Source organism: Vespa mandarinia, chromosome 21 (genome assembly GCF_050613455.1).
Source record: "Vespa mandarinia isolate Hongniang chromosome 21, ASM5061345v1, whole genome shotgun sequence".
NCBI classification, from domain to species: domain Eukaryota; kingdom Metazoa; phylum Arthropoda; class Insecta; order Hymenoptera; family Vespidae; genus Vespa; species Vespa mandarinia.
The window spans coordinates 3,272,501-3,290,982 of NC_140830.1; the positions used below are offsets into that span (position 1 = coordinate 3,272,501).

The 18,482-nt window shown below is 36.6% G+C and overlaps 1 protein-coding gene and 1 long non-coding RNA gene across 7 annotated transcripts in view; one reads left to right on the forward strand and one right to left on the reverse strand.

Annotated features, from left to right (window-relative positions):
* The window catches only part of LOC118444051 (uncharacterized), a 207,417-nt gene that overhangs the window by 145,253 nt on the left and 43,682 nt on the right, over positions 1-18,482 (forward strand). Inside the window, exons 3-6 of one of the 6 annotated variants that reach the window (XR_004838859.2) lie at positions 5,034-5,250; positions 5,579-5,762; positions 6,398-6,536; positions 6,924-7,033. The exons of 2 other annotated variants lie outside the window; for them this stretch is intronic. This is a non-coding gene — a long non-coding RNA (uncharacterized LOC118444051). Of the gene's footprint in view, positions 1-5,033; positions 5,251-5,578; positions 5,763-6,397; positions 6,537-6,923; positions 10,390-18,482 lie in introns of those variants that run through there. 3 more of the 6 variants (XR_014983425.1, XR_014983426.1, XR_014983427.1) reach the window with 3 other exon arrangements.
* ed (hemicentin protein echinoid) overlaps positions 1-18,482 on the reverse strand; it is a 155,005-nt gene that overhangs the window by 135,987 nt on the left and 536 nt on the right. The gene's annotated exons all lie outside the window — the stretch shown is intronic.

An 18,482-nucleotide genomic window follows, 5' to 3' on the forward strand; every position in this document is an offset into this window, starting at 1 on the left:
GAGAGAGACAGATAACTATATACGAACCGACTCATAGCTTAGACCGTAGTTAAGAAACTGCAAGTAAACTTTCGCCCTAAAAATGTCAACGTGCTTGTTAAAGAAAGCTCGCACCCGTCCTTCTTGAAAAGTCTAAAAAAGCAATTACTTTTCAATGTTTTTTACTATTTATTTTCTGAATCAGCGAATATTTTCACGCTTAATATTCCTTTCCTAGGAAATATTTTCCGTCTTGCTAGATATCCTTTTATTCTTTCTTTCTTGCTTTTTTTTTTTTTTTTTTTTTTTTTTAACTTTTTTTAAACATTCCTAAGATAAGAACAAAAAAAGAAAATAAAGGAAAGCTGATCATTTGCCCGCGTAAATCGTAATATAATATGTTCGAATTTGTTCGGACGTCGAATTTTTTCTCTTTCTCATTTTCCCATTTTTTTTTGTCGCGCAATACGTAAAAAAAGGATAAAGGGCAAAAGAAAAAGAGAAAAAGAGGAAACTTAATGAAAAATATACCATTGGAAAACACGAGTTTATTCGTTCGTTCGTTCGTTCGATAGGTCGATAGGTCGATACTTGTCCTTAAAAGACGTTAAAAGATCAAAGGAGCGTGTAAAGGGATTTATAAAGGGCACGTTAAAGAGAAGTAGGATCGTAAAAGTTTGAAAACGTCTCATTCGTAGCCCGAACACGTTTGTACGTTCATACGTTTTGCGAATCGATGTACCACGTGCACGCGGCAAGAGCCATTTGAGCCCTCCATCTTCCCTCTTCCTCTTTCTCCTTCCTCTCCCTCCTCTTTTCCCTTCTCTTTTCCCTTCTCTTCCTCGAATCAGCTCGTTCCCCTCTTTTCCCAACGTCAATGGCGATTTAATTCATCGGGTTAACGAGTAACGTTTTCCAATTTGTGAACCGGTAAATTGTCGGCAATTATTTGCACTTTTCGGGGTACGCCAGGAGCAAATGCTCGCTGTGTTGCATCGCCCAGCATCCACTATTCTCTCTCTCTCTCTCTCTCTCTCTTTTCTATTGTATCGTATTTTCCTCCGTTTGAAAGCCTTTGCAGCTTCGCGATACTATCTTCTTTATTCGTCGATGTTTCTTTCAAGATAAACACGAAGAAAACGTACTTCATCGAATTAATCGCCATTGCGTTTCGTTTTAACTTCACTGTTTCACACGATCCTCATTTTTTATCAATGTACTTACCAATATTGAATCTTTGATTGCTTTTAAATTAACATAGATATTTAATTTATAAGATTGAGTTCTTTTTCTTTTGGATCGCTTATATTCGATTGATGCAATTAATTTGATTATAATGTGCTTCATAATTGTTCTCGTCTAATCTATGATCCACTGGCCAATTGAATATTTTATTATATTCGTTTCGACGATTCGATAGATCAAAATAGATGGAAATCATGCTTCTTTTTCGTTCTCATTTGAAAAGATAAAAGAAAAAGCTTTTCGTTGGCAATTACGTCTTCTCCTACAAACGCGAGTCTTTTAAGTATAATTCGATTAAGCTCTCGCGATCTTGAAAAGTTCTCGATGCACCGTGCGAGCTTTAATTTTCGAAACGACGCGCCGCCGACGTGGTTAAGCGGTTTTCAAAGCATTTGCTCGAAAGGTCACAGACAGAGTACATCCGATTTCCTTTTCCACTGGAAAAAGAAATATATGTATATATATATATATATATATATATATATATATGTGTGTGTGTGTTTCTCTCTCTCTTTCTCTCGTTTTACTTTTGCAATTCCTTTTCTCGTTGGTGCGATACAAAATACGTGCGGAAGAGAAATATCAAAGGTATGTCGATAAAGCTATTCCAACGGTAGTAATCTACTCTTTGGAAAATTTGTAAAAAGAAGTAGAAAGGAAGAAAAAGAAAGAAAGAGAGAGAGAGAGAGAGAGAGAAAGAGAGAGAGAATAGAATTAAATAGAACGAAGTGAAACGTCGAAACGGAAAAATACTCAATTTCTTCCTCTAATTCATTCGAACGAGCAATTATCTTGAGGTCGTCTAGTCCAAGACAATAAAAAAGAAAAAAAATAAAAAGGATAAGAGAAGAAAAGGAAAGAAAAGAAAAGAAGCAAATTTTCTCTCCAATAAACGAGAGTCTTGGAAAAAGGATTTATATAATAGACCGCGTAAGAGGGCTGGCCCCGTTTACGTCGTTAGCGAATCGCGTAGTCATTAGCGTGGGCACGTAAAACGAGACCACTAGCCTGGAGTGGGACATTTTCATCCACGAAACGGTGCTGAGGTAAGCACGGCGTTTACCCTGGCCGTGATCTCTTTCGCGGTTCCTCTCTTGTTTGCGTGCTCGAGTATACTCTAGTCGGTCATGGCCGTTTACGAGAAAGGTACGACGTGAGTAGAAGTTCCCTCTTATTCGTTAATCTCGTTTCCTCCTTTTATTGTATATTACCTAATTTCTAAGTCCTCCTACTTTCCTTTATGACGAGGATCATTTGATATTTCCAATTAAATTTATTACGAACGATCTCATTCTTATAATTATCTCATTTCTTTTCTCTCTCTCTCTCTCTCTCTCTCTCTCTCTCTCTCTCTCTCCTATCTTTAATTGTTCACATTATAATTATTTATTTATTTATTTACACGTCTCCATCCAGTTTTATGGATAAAAAAAAGTAAGAAACTCTTCAAAGGCATTCCATTTGTACATCGTTAATTATTATTTTTTTTATTTTTCCTTTTTATTTATTTATCCCTTTTTTGTTTTTTTTTTTTCTCTGTTTTTTCTTTTTGCTTTCTTCCTTTTCAACATCGTTCGTTTAATCTACACTGAAATGTCATGTTTCGTTGTAAGACGAGTCACGTAAATGATCAGATTACGAACGTTATAAGATTCCCGAGATGAATTACAAACGTCGGTCTTATATTTTTTTTCCCTGATTTTATTTTTTCTTCTTCTTCTTGTTCTTCTTCTGGATTCTCGTTAAGCGTTTCCTCGTCATTTTATCTCTTTTAATTTCTCCGTCCCTTTTATGTGTATTTTACGTGCAATTCCTCTTTTCTACAACGAACTCGAACCGCAAGAATAATTATTATTACAAAGCCCAGGGAGAGATGGGACACAATCGTTTACACGCTACGTTAACAACTATATACGTACAGTAATTCAATAACCTCGTCAATTTGCAAATTGATTTAACGTTGGAATTTTCCAAAGAGTCACGTACTTTGAAGGTAACCGTTTAACTTCGTTACGATCAAATTATCGTATAATTTTCTAAGAATAAGATTGATTTTATATAATAATCACTTATAACCATAGAAAATATTAATCATTGTTACGTTATCGAAAAAAATTGTATTCCTCTCATTCCTTTTCTTTTTGTTTCCTCTCTTTTATATTGCCAAATATTTCAATAAAATGTTCCTCTTGCGAACGAACAGAAAACATGCGAAGCGTACACATGATTTTATTGTTAATTTGGAAACCGGTACGGATTTATGAGCTATTCCCGGTATAAAACGCACAATTTCATCGGAGATGTATTGCCCGTTCGATGGATCGATGATAAATCATAGATCCTCTAAACTAAAATTCGTCAAACAATTCGGATGGCCATACTAGGAGAAGGCTTTGTAAATGTGTCAACTTCGACATTGATTTGTTCTACTTAATTGAAAGGACGTACACATCTATCTATTATTTCATTGTTCGATCGTACAAAAGGAAAATCCATAAACAGGGTTATTCGACGGGGTATAAAAAAAAAAAAAAAAAGAGAAAGAGAGGAAACAAAAAATTAAAAAAAATAAAAAAGAGAGAGTGAGAAAAGGAGGAAAAGATCGACGCGACGATTTTTCTTTTCGCGTGTCTCTTCAATTAAAATAGCTGGTATACGAGGGGTTGGAGCTTAAAAATGTACGATATACTCTACGCTTGATTTGATCCTTGAAGGGGTTGCACACCGGAATGATTTTCTTCAAAGACGTTTTCTCCTTTCTCGATAGGTCATAGGAAAATGATCGAATTTTCTTTTAACGTGTCTCTTTCGGTTCGTAAGCTTCTCGCCTATTTATATTTCGATAAATTTATATTTCTTACGGTTCGACTATATGCGAAGGAGGAGAGAAAGATATATGGAAAGAGGAGATAGAGATAGAGGGAGAGAGAAGAGAGAGGGGGGGGGAAAAAAAGAAAATCCGTAGGTTTTGTCACTGACGGATCTATTCCACTCAATTGAAACGACAACGAGAGGGTGAAACGACAAACGTTAGATATAGAGTATAGAGGCTAAGGATTACCAATGTTGTCTCGTTGTTTCAAACGAGCCCGTTGTATTTGGTGAACGGATAAAGGACCATTCCCATTTCAGTTGATATATTTTCCTCTCGCGTAAGAACGTTTAACAGGAATTACTCACTTCTGAAACTCTCTAATATTGGATTAAAACTTAAATAATATTCTATATGTAAATGAAATTTTTTTACTTAACTTCCTTCTTTCACCTTCTGACACGTTATCCTACCCGATAATTATTTTCATTAAAACGTTAACAATATAGAGTAAATTCGATCGGTGAATTTTTCGTTATTTATACGAGTACGTCCGCGGAATGTTATCGAAATTCGATTAAGATATAGACATATAGATATACATATAGGATATATGTATATATATATATATATATATATATATATATATATATATATATATAGGGAGAGAGAGAGAGAGAGAGAGAGAAGGATGGTTAAAAGAAAGAAAAAGAAAATAAATTGCAAATTGATTTAAATAAAATGAATTCGAGAAATGTGATATTAATAAAGTTTCTCCACTAATTTCTTATTAATTAATCCTTTTTTAAAGTTTCACGAGAAATATTATTTATTATCGATATTCTATGGTCCATATAAAAGATATATATATGAAGTTTACCTATATGTAAAATCGTTTACGTATCTCAATGTTCACATTTTCCCTCCCTCCCTCTCTCTCCTTTTCTCTCTCTCTCTCTCTCTCTCTCTCTCTCTCTCTATTTCTCTTTGATTCCAGATTCGAGTTAACAACAGAAGTTAGTGGAGAGTAGGTGATCGGTCTAGTTAGGTACATAATTCAATCCTGATTCAACGAAGGAAGGAAACGAAGAGAACGAACGTGACTGGCTGCTCGAATGAAACCGCTTGTAATTTCCGACGGACGTGTGTTCACGCGCGAGTGAATGTCGTCGATAGACATTGATTCATTCTCGAGGAAAAGACACTATACATATGTATATATATATATATATATATATATATATATATATATATATACACGTATATATATTATATATATATACTTATCAAATATTTTGATAGAGACTACTTTTATAGAAAGTTAATATTAATTAATAAAATATCGTTCGAGCATATATTAATTTTCATTACTTATCATCGATATAATTATTATCATTATTCATATTTAAATCGTAAAAAATAAATACACACACATACACATATATATACATATATATATATATATCCCCTTTTACATATTTGTAGCAAACTACGTAATTATCTCGTATTTGTTTTGGCAGATCATGTTTTTGTTAATTCCAGATAATGAATACAAACAATACACGTATAAGTACGTGTCTCAAAGTAAACAAACAGCTACATCGTATGATAACAAAAGGCCAGTCGTTCGTTGAAGGACTAGACGTACGGACGTGTTCATTCTCGCTCGTCTTCTCGTACCATTATGCTGCGTACATTCGTACATTTATAGAATAGAAAAATCTAGGTAAGACGTACATTTTCTTATATCCTTTTAATTTTAATTATTGTAAAGACAATCGATTATCGTAGAATTTATTATTATGTAATCGATTGGATACGATAGAGTGAAAATTTGCGAACGATCATATTTTCTCAATATTAATTATAGATCTTTGATGAAAGTATATAATAATTCTTCGGCAGGCATTTATATCCCGGATATCTAATACTTTGACTCTTATTATATAACAACGCTATTCTTGCCTCTTTAATCACGATAATGCACGCCCTCGCGTGATTCCATCACGCAAAGGTTCTATTTCGAGCTTTATTCCTTTCATAGGAAACGTTCAAGTATTCTTTCGCATTTCCTTCACAACGAGAAATAAGAAATCGAGGGAAACAGAATATTTATCGATATTTAATATCGTTTCATATTAAAATACGGCATTCGAATTGAAAAAGATTATTGTATATTATTATTCTCTTTAACGTACTCTCGTGAATTTCTGTAAAGAAAAAAAAAAAAGAAAAGTAATCGAGTTTTGATGAATTATTTTTATAATAAATCAACAAGTTCATAGTTAATCGATCTTCATAGTACCTTAGAAACATTCTGACGTATCATACTTCTTCCTAACGAGACGATATCTTTCACAGTGACGTATATGCGGATTCCCTAAGCACGGTATCAACATCTTCGGAATTGCCGGCGAGAACTACTTCGATAACGTTAGCCCATTCGAATGATCTATCGGAACATATGTAACCGAGGGAGCTCGATTTAAATGACTCGAAGGTAATAAAAGAGTCACTATGGTATCAAAGATAACGAATTATAATAGAAAATGTCATTTAATATAAATTAAGTAAGGTTTTAAGCAAAAATCAAACGCGTACCTATTATAGAAACATAGACGGATGAATGGATAGATAGATAGAGAAAGATAGATAGACATAGAAAGATAGATAGATAGATAGATAGATAGATATAGAGTATACAATGATAACATTCAGTCTTTGAGTAAACTTAGAGGAGTAGATTGTCGGAAATGACGTGTTGTAGAGGATGGTGTTTCACAACTATACATAGTTGATTCTCGTTTGTTAGAGAAGGAAAGGGAACGATGGTACCGAGTAAATTCGCTTCTTTCTAACGAAGAATATCGTGGGTATGTTTTTTTAGGACGGCTAAGTACTCTCCTCTTGTTCGAACGTTACTGGAACGTCGAGAATCGTCGAGGGATCGAAGTGTGATGCGCTTCTCTCGTGCACTCCGAGGAACAGAGAGCATTGGTATGAGTGCTTTTTGGATGAGGATGAGAGAGAGAGAGAGAGAGAGAGAGATAGAGGGAGAATGAGAAAGACAACGTGAGCACTAAGAGAGAAAAAGAGAGAGAGAGAGAGAATATATATAACGTGTATGTACGTGTCGGTTGTTAACGGTGAAATATCGACCATTTTCGAAGCCACAGTCGAGCAGGATTCTCTTGGGATGCAAAGGGCTGCTATGCTTATGATATTAACGCGCTAACTGCCGCTCGTTTCCTGCGGTCAGCGAAACATTAGCGTATGTAGCCCGCGGGACAACGCGTTACGATTTTGCGGGCTCGCGTGGTAATCAACTCGAGAGTTCTCGTTTGCCTTATTCTTCGAATATTGGTATTAAGGTAACTGGAAAAGGACAAATAAAGAAAGAGAAAAAAAAAAAAGAAAAAAAAAAAAAAAAAAGAAAAAGGAACGAGAATCTTAATTCTCGTATCGATATTATTATTCATCGAATTTATTTCTTCGATCGAGAACTCGGTACTCGTTTTATTTTTACATTTACTCATTTATATTCATTGATTCTCGATATAAAAGTTGTGCCATTAAATTAATTAATATTAAAGGGAGAACATGCAATTTCGTTAATGAAATTTTCATCGACGATAGTATTAATCAATGATTAAACGATTGTATCCTCGTCGGTCGAGATAAATACTATAAACTTGATTAGCGATTCCGTGTGATATATGAAAACGACACCATCGGCCACATATTCGAGTAGGAGTTTGCTCGTTTTAGAAGCACGCGGATACGCATGGGAATTCGAGTACCGTCCACTCTCCGCCAAGTTTCATATTTCCTCGAGTGTTCTGACAGAAATACGAAGCCCGGAGGCGAAGTGGATGCGTTCGCGCAGTTTCGTCGCGGCCGCGACAAACTCGATTACATTAAACGTTTGGTTAACAAGCAGAGCTTCGAGGGAAAATGTTGCGAAAGGATAACCAATGAAAAAAGGAAAAAAGAAGAGAGAGAGAGAGAGAGAGAGAGAGAGATAAAGAAAGAAAACTAATTTAACATTTTCTCCATTTGATAATTTTTTTCATTTCTTACTTTCATTCTATCTTTTGTTTTTTTTTTTATTCCAATCATCATCCTTGAAAGAACGAAAATCACGGCATAGGCAAAATCGAAATCGTGAATTCGTTCACAGAAGATAGAAAATCCATTAATCGAGCCGCGACGACACGTGCTTCTCCATAAATTGCGAAGTACTGGAGGTACGCGTTCGGAGGGCAGTTTAAACACAGCGAAAGGGTAGGCACATTGGGGGAGTAGTCGAGGTACTACCGCCTCCGCCATCGCTACTGTTGCTGCTAGCCATGCGTTGGGATAGGTCGGCTTTATTCCGGAAGCCAAGCTCGTACCTTCCGACTGGAAGTTAATTCGTGCCTCGATTTAACCGCCGGAAAATCCATCGACCGATCGCCCCATAATACGGTAGCCGTTCGCAACAGGATGGAAATCATCGAGAGAGAAAGAGAGAGAGAGAGAGAGAGAGAGAGAGAAGGTCGCTGCGTGTAAGCCTCACACATCAACCCTTACCATCATCCCACCTTTCCGCTTCTCCTTCGTCCCACCGCGTCACCTTTCTCTCTTGCTGTTGTTAGTACTACCACTACTACTACTACTACTATTACTACTACTACTACTGTTGCTGCTGCTGCTGCTGCTGCTGCTGCTGCTGCTGCTGCTGCTGCTATTGCTTTGCCATACTGCTGCTTTTGGTACTGCTGTTGTTGCTGTTGCTGCTACTAGTCCGTCGATTAAGCATAATAATTAATTAATACTGCGAATCCCGAAGGCCAACGTCGAGCTCGTCTCTCGCCACGGGCACCTCCTTCTCTCGGGCACTCCCTTCTCTCTCTCTCTCTCTCTCTCTCTCTCTCTCTCGCTCTCTCATTCTGGAAACTACGGCATTTCTCTGCCGTCGACGGTTTACGTGCCTCGCGTTAATGCCAATTTAGCGTCTTTTGCTGAATCGCCGTTGGGAAAGCATTTTAGAACGCATTGTAAATGGTAATCACGCTTACGTACAACCCCAGTATGCGTCGACCATCTTTAAATGCATTTGGAAAAGCACAGATATCGGATAGTTTTATTTTTCCTTTTATTTTCATTCTTTCTTTTTCTTCCTTTCTTTCTTTCTTTCTTTGTTACTTATATAGGTAAGATATCGTTCATAAGACGAGAAGAAAATGTGCTTCCTTTTCTTTTTTTCTTTCATAGAAACATTCGAATAGTTAAAACAATTGTTCAGTTCGAGTTCTCTAACGAGTTGTTTATCGCCTTTAACGATTTAGCCGTGTCGTCGAAGTAATTTTTAGGGCTAGTTTTGCAATCGAGTAAATCGCAGGTAAACTTTGTCTTAACTCGTCGACTGGGAATAAGGGAGAAGGAAAAAAAATTGGTCGCTAACAACTCTTAATGAAATAACTACGTCACGAGGGTGGAAAGTTTGAAAGTCACAATCGTTTCTCTCTCTTTCTCTTTCTCTCTCTCTCTCTCTCTCTCTCTCCTTCTCTCCGTCTCTTTCTTTCGCGCGCGTTCTCTAAGGAGAAGAAGAAGAAGAAGAAGAAAAAGAAGAAGAAGAAGAAGAAAAAATGGAAAGAAGTGGAAAAAGAAAAGCTACGTTCAAGAATCGGAATGGTAGCGGAACTGCACGAGCGTTACTAGCATTCTCGGAAATAGCCGATTTCTCGAAAGCCTCGCTTTTATCCCTCGATCTCCTTTATGTCTTTCGATGTAATCTGTCGTTTCTTTTTCTTTTCTTTTTTTTTTCCTTCCCTTTTTTTCCTCTTCCTCTTTTCTTTCTCTTCTTTTTTTTCTTGTTCCTATTCAAAATTAGATTTTTCCCCTCGAACCAAAAGTCTCCCCGTTCCCTGCTAAAACGCGATTTTCCCATTTAAAATTGCATATCCGAAGGAGGCACGATAGAAATAAGTATATATAGAACAAAGAAAGTCGTTAAAAAAAGTTAAACGTTGGAAAAGAAAAAAAAAAATTCCTTTGGAAATTTCTACTTTCGGTGTAAGCTTTGCTAATTTCGTATTCAGACGAGATTGGAAATCGTCATTTCCATTAGTTTTGCCGAAATTTAAATCCATCTATCTCATCGCCGATTATCGTCGAAATCGGCTCGCCAATTTATCGAACGATAAATAAAGTGGACATCGAAAGAGAGAGAAAAAAAAAAGAAAATGTAGAAAAAAACAGTAAAATAAAAAAACAGTTAAAAAAACAGTAAAAAAAAAAAGGGAGAAAAAATTTATTCGCGCTAGGGCATCGTATATTCCGACGTTCAATCGGTATCACATACTCTTATAACATCCCGATAACGTTAAACGCAATTCATGTTTATATATATATATATATGTATATATAAAACAATATATATATATCATATATTGCAATGCATGTACTCGACTGTAGTCCCACTAAAATCGCTTGTAGATCCGATCTCTTCGACGAATCCCAGTTTCGTGAAAAATCGGCATCGCAATGACGGTCATCCGTTAGAGCATCGTTAAAAATTGCCTGACTCGTTGCATACATATGCAACGAGGAGTGGGCGACAGTTTTCAACGATTCATTCGACGTGAATCACGTGGAATCAAGCATGGACGTCGTATAATCACTGGTATTATATATAGTCAAGTGTGCCAATGAAAATAGGGTTTTGCTTCGCAATTTGATTGAAAACTTTTGTGCGATCATGCCTATCAGAATGTTTATGGGATTTTTCTCGTTTCCTCTTTTTCTCCCTCTCCCCTTTTTTTAATGTCTGTCTGTCTCTCTCTCTCTCTCTCTCTCTCTCTATTCTCTTTATATCCTCCTCGATGAGAATACATTCATTCGCATATTTCCCCGGTCTCGTTATTTCTCATAAAGCTTTTCATTTTAGGTACGTACCGTACGTACGTACGTTAATACAAAATATTTCAATGTTTATTGTATTCCAATACTATACATCAATGCATGCATATCAAAAGCAACGATTAATTGATAAAATGATGAGGAAGATAAGGTTTATCATTTAGAAAGTTTTGATTATGAAAATAATTAAAAGATTTGAATTCATTTTTCTTCGAACTTTCATATCTTTCATAAACTTTGACATCTTAATGTTAAAATTCATTCTATTTCATATGCTTAATACAAATAAAGTAGGAGAAAGTTCGTGATATATTTTTATTATTTTTAATGATCATAAGAGAAAGAGAGAATGCGAAAGAATGAGAGAGAGAGAGAGAGATAAAAAGAGAAATCGTATGAGAAAAATGCTTAGAAGTGCAAAAATTGGTCGGTTGGAAAGAGATCAGCGAACAAAGTAGAAAATTGAAAAAAGAAAGAAAAGAAAAAGAAAATGGTAGGTAGCTGCTGCTATGGAAAAAAAAAAAAAAAAGAAAGTTATCGTACCATCTCTCTCTCTCTCTCTCTCTCTCTTTCTCTAGCTCGCTCCCTCGTTAAATGCACTCGACTGTTGTATTATTAAACATAAACCAAATTGTTTTAGCCGAGAGAGTTGGCTACGATCGCAAAAGCGAATTCCTCGGAGAATTAAGCTATCCTGTCTATCTGTCTGTCTCTTTCTCTTGCAATTTTGCAATACTCGCGAATGGTAACGATCATTTGCGTGATAATAACGAATTACTCGGGGAAACGTTCACTTGGTTAGACTTTGCGAGAAACACCCTTCCAAGAGGAAGATATATATATATAGATAGATAGATAGATGAATAGAAAGAGAGAAAGAGAATTATACAAAGTTAACTTTCTCCAATTTTACATTCATCGTTTCGAGACTTCTCTTCTCGTTCCTCGATTATTTCGTAGTTAACGATTGTGTCTCGAATTTCTCGACAATAGTAAAATTAAAAACAAAAAACAAAAGAAATGCAAAAAGAAAAAATATAAAGAAGTCACAGAGAGAAAGAGAGAGAGAGAAATTGAAAAGAAAGAAGGATAAAAAATCATACAAGTAAAATTAATTTAAAGAGAATTTTACGTGATAGTAAACGGTGGAAGGGGATTGGTGAGTGGATGGCGAACTTAGCGATCCGCAAATAAATAACGGCGCACCGGTCGTTCGCTTACGACGACAACGGCGAAGAAGAAAACGGTCGATCGTTAGTCGAGTTACGAGCTACTTTTACTTATAACCCCATCGATTCTTTCACCTGCGTATTGTAACGTACTCTTTCGAGCGTGCGTTCCAGAAAATAACATAGATAGGGTATAGATATCCATAATGATATATACCTTTGACGGGTTAATCATCGATCTGTCGAACAAAATGTAACTCTTTAGGAGGATTGAAATGTTATTTCTCGTTATAATGCCAGGATTAAAAAGAGGTGCGATGGATGGGATTTGAACGTTGATGAAAATGACGATTAAAAGAGGTATCTCCGTGTAGTGTATTTATATCGAACGAATAACAAAGTTTTAGATGGGTACAGGCGGCAGGTTATGCGTGCATCGTCCATTAATACGCATCAATTAAGTACTCGACGTCGATCGATCGATCGGGCTTTTGAAAATTGTTGTTGTAAATTAAAAGTATACCATATATGATACATACTAATGGTATATGCGAAGAATAAATATATATGATAGTTTTAAAGTATTAATACTTTCGGAGAAAAGGTAAATTAATTATGATATATGACAACAAAATGTAAATATCTATCTAGCGATCTATCTTGTATATCGTATGAAAATCGATATCTTTTATATAATTGTAATTGAGCATTGAAAACTCGATTATAATTTTATTAATTTCAAAACAATATTTGCATGTATATCTGACTGTGAATACGGGCGGGCGGGTGATCCAATGCTCATTCAAAGTAAGATTTTGTCTTTAGTTTGAAAATATTAATCACTGCTTACGGGAATATTACCATGAGAGAGCTTTAGAAATAAATGGCCACCTCGTCCATTTACTACTTCCACTTTATCGATTAAATAGAAAATACTCAGTACGAAGGAACAGTACAGACTCTTGAGAAAACTTAATACCGGTGGAAATCTTTCGCCGCTGGCTCGGCTCAACCCTTACGAAGAAAACGAAGGAAAGAAGAGAAGTATAAGATAAAGGAGAGAGAGAGAGAGAGAGAGAGAGAGAGAGAGAGACATAGGGGAGAGGAAAAAAGAAGGAGGCCACGGTAATTAGTATGTGAAGCACGACGCGAGAAAGCACCGTGGTACCATCCACTGCTACTCTTTGCTCTTAAACGAAGTAGCTACTCGTGATTTATCTGAAAAGCGGTGCTGGGTGTCATTAAGTCGTAAAGAAAAAGAAGAAGAAAAAAGAGAAGCAGAAGAAGAAGGAGGAAGGAAGGAAGGAGGGAGGGGAGGCAGAAGAAAAAAAAGAATGGAGAGATAAAAGAAAGAAAAAGAAAAAAAAAAGAAAAGACAGAGAGAGAGAGAGAGAGAGAAAGAGAAAGAACTCCAGAGTTTCCTTCCGTAGTTAATTTAGAAAGCGAACTAAACGAGCGATCCGCCGTAATTCGAGACTAATTCCAGTACAAGCATCGGAGCGAGCTTGGTTTTGAGCTTGCACGCTTTTCTACGAGCTTTCCCTTCCTTCTTACTCTCTTTATCCAGGTCCTCGTTCTATCGGACAAAAGGGATTCTCCGTAGCTCGGAGGAACTAGGAAGCTCTTCGTACGGAACATCTAAAGCAGAGAAAAGTGTAGTTTAAAAAGAAAAAAAAGAGAAAGAAGAAGGAAAGAAGAGAGAGAGAGAGAGAGAGAGAGAGAGAAAGAAAAGGAAAAAGAGAGAATCCCAATGAAATATCGGTGAGTTTGCATAGGCGACATTTCGAGAGGCCGTGAAGAGGTCACGTGAGCCATCGTATTTGGGTTGAGAGGAAACCCGACAAATATGACGAGAGAAGCTGAAAAAGGAGGAGCAGGAGGAGAAAGAGGAAGAGGAGGAAGAGGAGGAAGAAGAGAAGGAGAAGAGTGGGAGGGGGGTTGGCTATGCACAGGAGGAAATCCGCTTTCGCGATCGCATAACGGCAAACTCCGCGTTCTCCTGCGGGACGTGTGGAATAAGGAAAGGGAAATAGTCGAAGAAGAAGGAAAAGGAAGAAGAAGAAGAAGAAGAATGAAATGAGAGAGAGAGAGAGAGTGAGTTTAGTTGGGGCGTCAACCTAACGAGGGACAAACTCGAAGGAGCTGAGAAAATCCAAGCTAAGATATTCCAAGGATAAGAGGAGGAAGTTATCTAAGAATCCTTCGCGCGAATCGTCCACGCGGTTCTATCTATGACTTGGCACTGAACCAACTCTATTTCATTCTCTCTATCTTCATCTCTGTTTCTTTTTCTTTTTCTGTTTTTTTTTTTTTTTTTTTCATTTTTCTCTTTTCCCTTTTTCCCTTCTCTTTTACGTGGAAAAAGAGAAGAAAGAGAAATTATTCTCCCTTTTCGTATTCTTTTTTTTTTACTCCCCTCTCTTTTCTCTCTCTCTCACTCTCTCTCTCTCTCTCTCTCTCTCTCTCTCTCTCTCTCTCTCTCTCTCTCTCTCTCTCTCTCTCTCTCTCTCTGTTCGTTCTCTTTCCTTTTTTCTTTTTTTCAACGCACCGAACCAACCCTCCGTGCACTTTCCTTCCTTTAGCTTTATCTTTTAAACTTTATTTTTTACTCGTCCACGTGGCACCCTTCTTGCCGTTCGTGTTTAAATTCAGATTACGCTAATTCGTACACGTGGTTGGTAGGTCGTCTCGTATGTACATATACATGCATATGCATGTGTACTTTCGTCCTTTCTCTCTCTCTCTCTCTCTCTCTCTCCCTTTCTTTCTCTCCCTCTCTCTCTCTCTCTCTCTCTCCCAAGAGAGAAGACATACTTTTCAAGAACTCAAGAACTTTGGTGAAATTAAACCGTACGTGCCACCGCAAAATCGAAGACGCGAACTGCTCCGCGGTTAGGCAACCCCGTTAACGTACGGATATTATTATCATTATCGAATATCGAGAGGTAATAAGCGTCTTTGGTTAATATCCGCTTCGCAGAACCAAGCCGACGTCGACGGATCATCTCTCTCTCTCTCTCTCTCTCTCTCTCTCTCTTTGTCTGTCTGTCTCTCTCTCTCTCTCTCTCTTGGATATACCAACGTGTTAACGGCGATCGAATTTGCATTGTAAAGTGCTGGGAAAACGCCTTGGATATTGTCAGCCGTTATTAGCTCGGAACGTGCTTATAGGCTAACGAGAAGCTCGAGATTAAAAGGAAAATAGATATAAGATAGAACGTAAGTGATAATCGCTTTTTCAATCGACGATGCGATAAAATACATCTTGAAAATAAAACATATTTAAATTCGTCATTAAAACAATAAATCATTTAATAACATTTCATTAATCATTTATTCGACTTTTATTTATTCCGCAACAGGACAAGATAATCAATACAATTTACAACTAAATTCGTTTAAATTTAACATATTAATTAAGGAAAAACGAGTTTACTCATTAGGAGGATTTAACTTCTCTCATGATTAAACAAACAATATTAATGTTTCATTAATATTTCACTTATTTAATGGAGAAATTAATTTTCAATCATTTCTTTTCTTTGTTTTTATTTTGTTCCTTTTTTTCTTTTATTTTCCCTTTTCATTTACTGTTTAACGTTATGAAAAAGTCACTTCAAGTCGATAAAGAACAGTGTCATGATAAAAGAAAATGGTGTCTCTCTTGTTATTGGAATTTCAAAGAATTTCAAAGAGATAAGGAAAGAGAGAGAGATATATATATATATATATAGAAAAAGAAAGAAGGTAAGTCTCTGGGTGATCGGCTTGCAGGATTTGTTCGAAATGCATCGAGACACGCGATACCTATCGATTACGAATTTCGTGGTTCGATGTCTCTCGCGAACGAATTATACGGTAGAGTGAACTCACGCCGCAACTCTCTCTCTCTCTCTCTCTCTCCCTTCCTCTTTCTCTCTTCCTATCTATCTATCTATCTATCTATCTATCTATCTATCTATCTATCTCCCTTTCCTCCCTCTTTCCTAGAGGTATGCGTTTAACGGCTGTATACTCCTCTTCGCGGGCAAATCGACACTCGAGATCGAGCAGCCGTCGAACGTTCTTTCTACTATCGGTTGCTCCCCTCGACGAGAAAAACGAGCCGGCTGACGCTCGTACCAGGACAACCTGGAATAACCTGTTGAGCCTGTGACACCTCGTCTCGCGATACTACTTCCCATCGTAAAAGGACAGAACACACACGTCGCGATACATTATAGAAAAGTTTCCTATTATTTCCGACAATTTTCATACATACACTTTTTTTGTCTCATCAAATGATAATGATAATGATAATAATAATAATAATAATAATAATAATAATGATGATGATGATGATGATGATGATGATGAAAAGAAAAAATTCAATGGTTTTTGATCGTCGACAAATATTACGACGAAAATGTTTTCGAAAGTTATTACATGATATTTCAGTGTTAAAACTACATTGACAAGTTAAAACAATCTAACGCATGTACGATAAACGTTTCGTTACGGTTTTTTTTCTTTTATTCTCTTTTTTTTTTTTTCTTCTTTTTTTATAGAGACAGAGAAAGAGTGAGAAAAAAAAATCTATGGAAACATCAAACTATAAATTTAATCGTAGAAAGAATAATATTTTCGTATGCGTCTCTCGCGAAAAGAAGAAAAAAAAAAAAAAAAAAAACGTTTGTTTATCGACGTATTTATTTGTTCAGTCGCGTATAAGTTACAACGACAGTATCGTTTTTACGGAACGAACTAACACGTACACGCGTTTACACGGACCAGGCAAAACTATAAAAAGCGTGGCGTTAGAACAAAAACCAAAAGGAATAAAAAAAAAAAAAAAAAAAAAGAAAGAGAAAACAATAAAAAGCAAAAAGAAAAAGAAAACAATAAAAAAAAAAAAGAAAGAGAAAACAATAAAAAAAAAAGAGGCGATCTCGCAATTACGGCAGGCATTCCCCTCGTCACCCCTTTACCATTCGGGTCAAGAGTGCGTTCAAATACTCCGACGAGGCACAGCGCGCTTTTAATATCCGGTTAGTCGTATTTCGTTGCCGAGTTAGTTAGTCATCTCTCGGTCATTTCGAAATAAAGAGAGAACCACGAAGCGAGATACGGGAATGCAACGACACCAGTTTTACGTTATTGTCTTGTCGAGAATGGAAAACATCTACTAAGTTTCAAAGTAATTTCGATTCTCTCCGAGAATCGGAGGATGGGTCAATGGCCTTTGGAAAAAAATCCAGAATAGACAAAATTCTACGGGCGAATAATGTCTACCTGTGTGTTATAAAATTTAACGGGTGTATACGCGGATGAAAATGCATTATTGTACATATAAAAGAGAAACCTAGAGGAGAAATGTACAGGAACGAACAGATTTTCTGTGACTATCTACGTTTCTTATCAATCGGCCATCGAAATCGAATAAAACGAGTTTTATTTCTACGACATGTATTATACCTTTCCTTCTCTTCTCTCTTTCTTCTTTTATAGGATAAAATATTGGATTGTAAAGTTAGTCTCTCTTTTGTTTTTGTTTTGTCTTCTTTCTTTCTTTTTTTTTTTGTTTCGTTCCTTTTTTGTTTTGCTTTTTATTCATCACAGAAAGAGAGAGAGAGAGAGAGAGAGAGAGAGAGAGAGAAAGAAAGAAAGAGACAAAAAGACGACGCGGCTATAATTTCGACGGACGTAGGAATATCATCGTGGTTCGCAATGGCCGAGCACGCGGAAACGCGTTGCGTTATCGAATTCCATAAATTCCAGCCTTATTACCGTTCGCGAAAGCGCCGCATGGTTCGTACGAATTAGAACTGGCTTCGGTTCGACCAAGTTAGATAGAAAGAGAAACGTGCATAGAGAGAGAGAGAGAGAGAGAAAGAGAAAATAGAGAGCAGAACGTTTACGTAGTAGTACGTAACATGTACGTACGTAGTACGTACCGCGATATGCCAGTGGTATTAAATATTTTATTTCGTATTGGCTATAGACACACTAGCTCGGCACGCGTTGGCATAATTTCAACGAATACGATCCGCTTCGATCGACGATAATACCACGGTGGAACGCGCGGAAGAAGAATTGTGCTGAATTACCCGCTACTTTCGACTCAGAGTCATTTACCAGCGCACTCCTCTTACATGGTTTCTTTTTCTTTCTCTTCCTTTCTTTCCTTCTTTATTTATTTATTTTTTTTTTTTCTTTATTTTCCTCCTCTCGCTTTTACTTTTTCCCTTCCATCCCATTTTTCTTTCTCTTTTCTTTTCTCTTTTTCTCTTTCTTTTTTTTCGCGCGACCCTTTTCCACCATTTCGCTCTCATATTTCTTTCTTCGCTTAGTACCATTTCGAGAGTTTCATTAGTGACGTTGAAACATCGTACGAA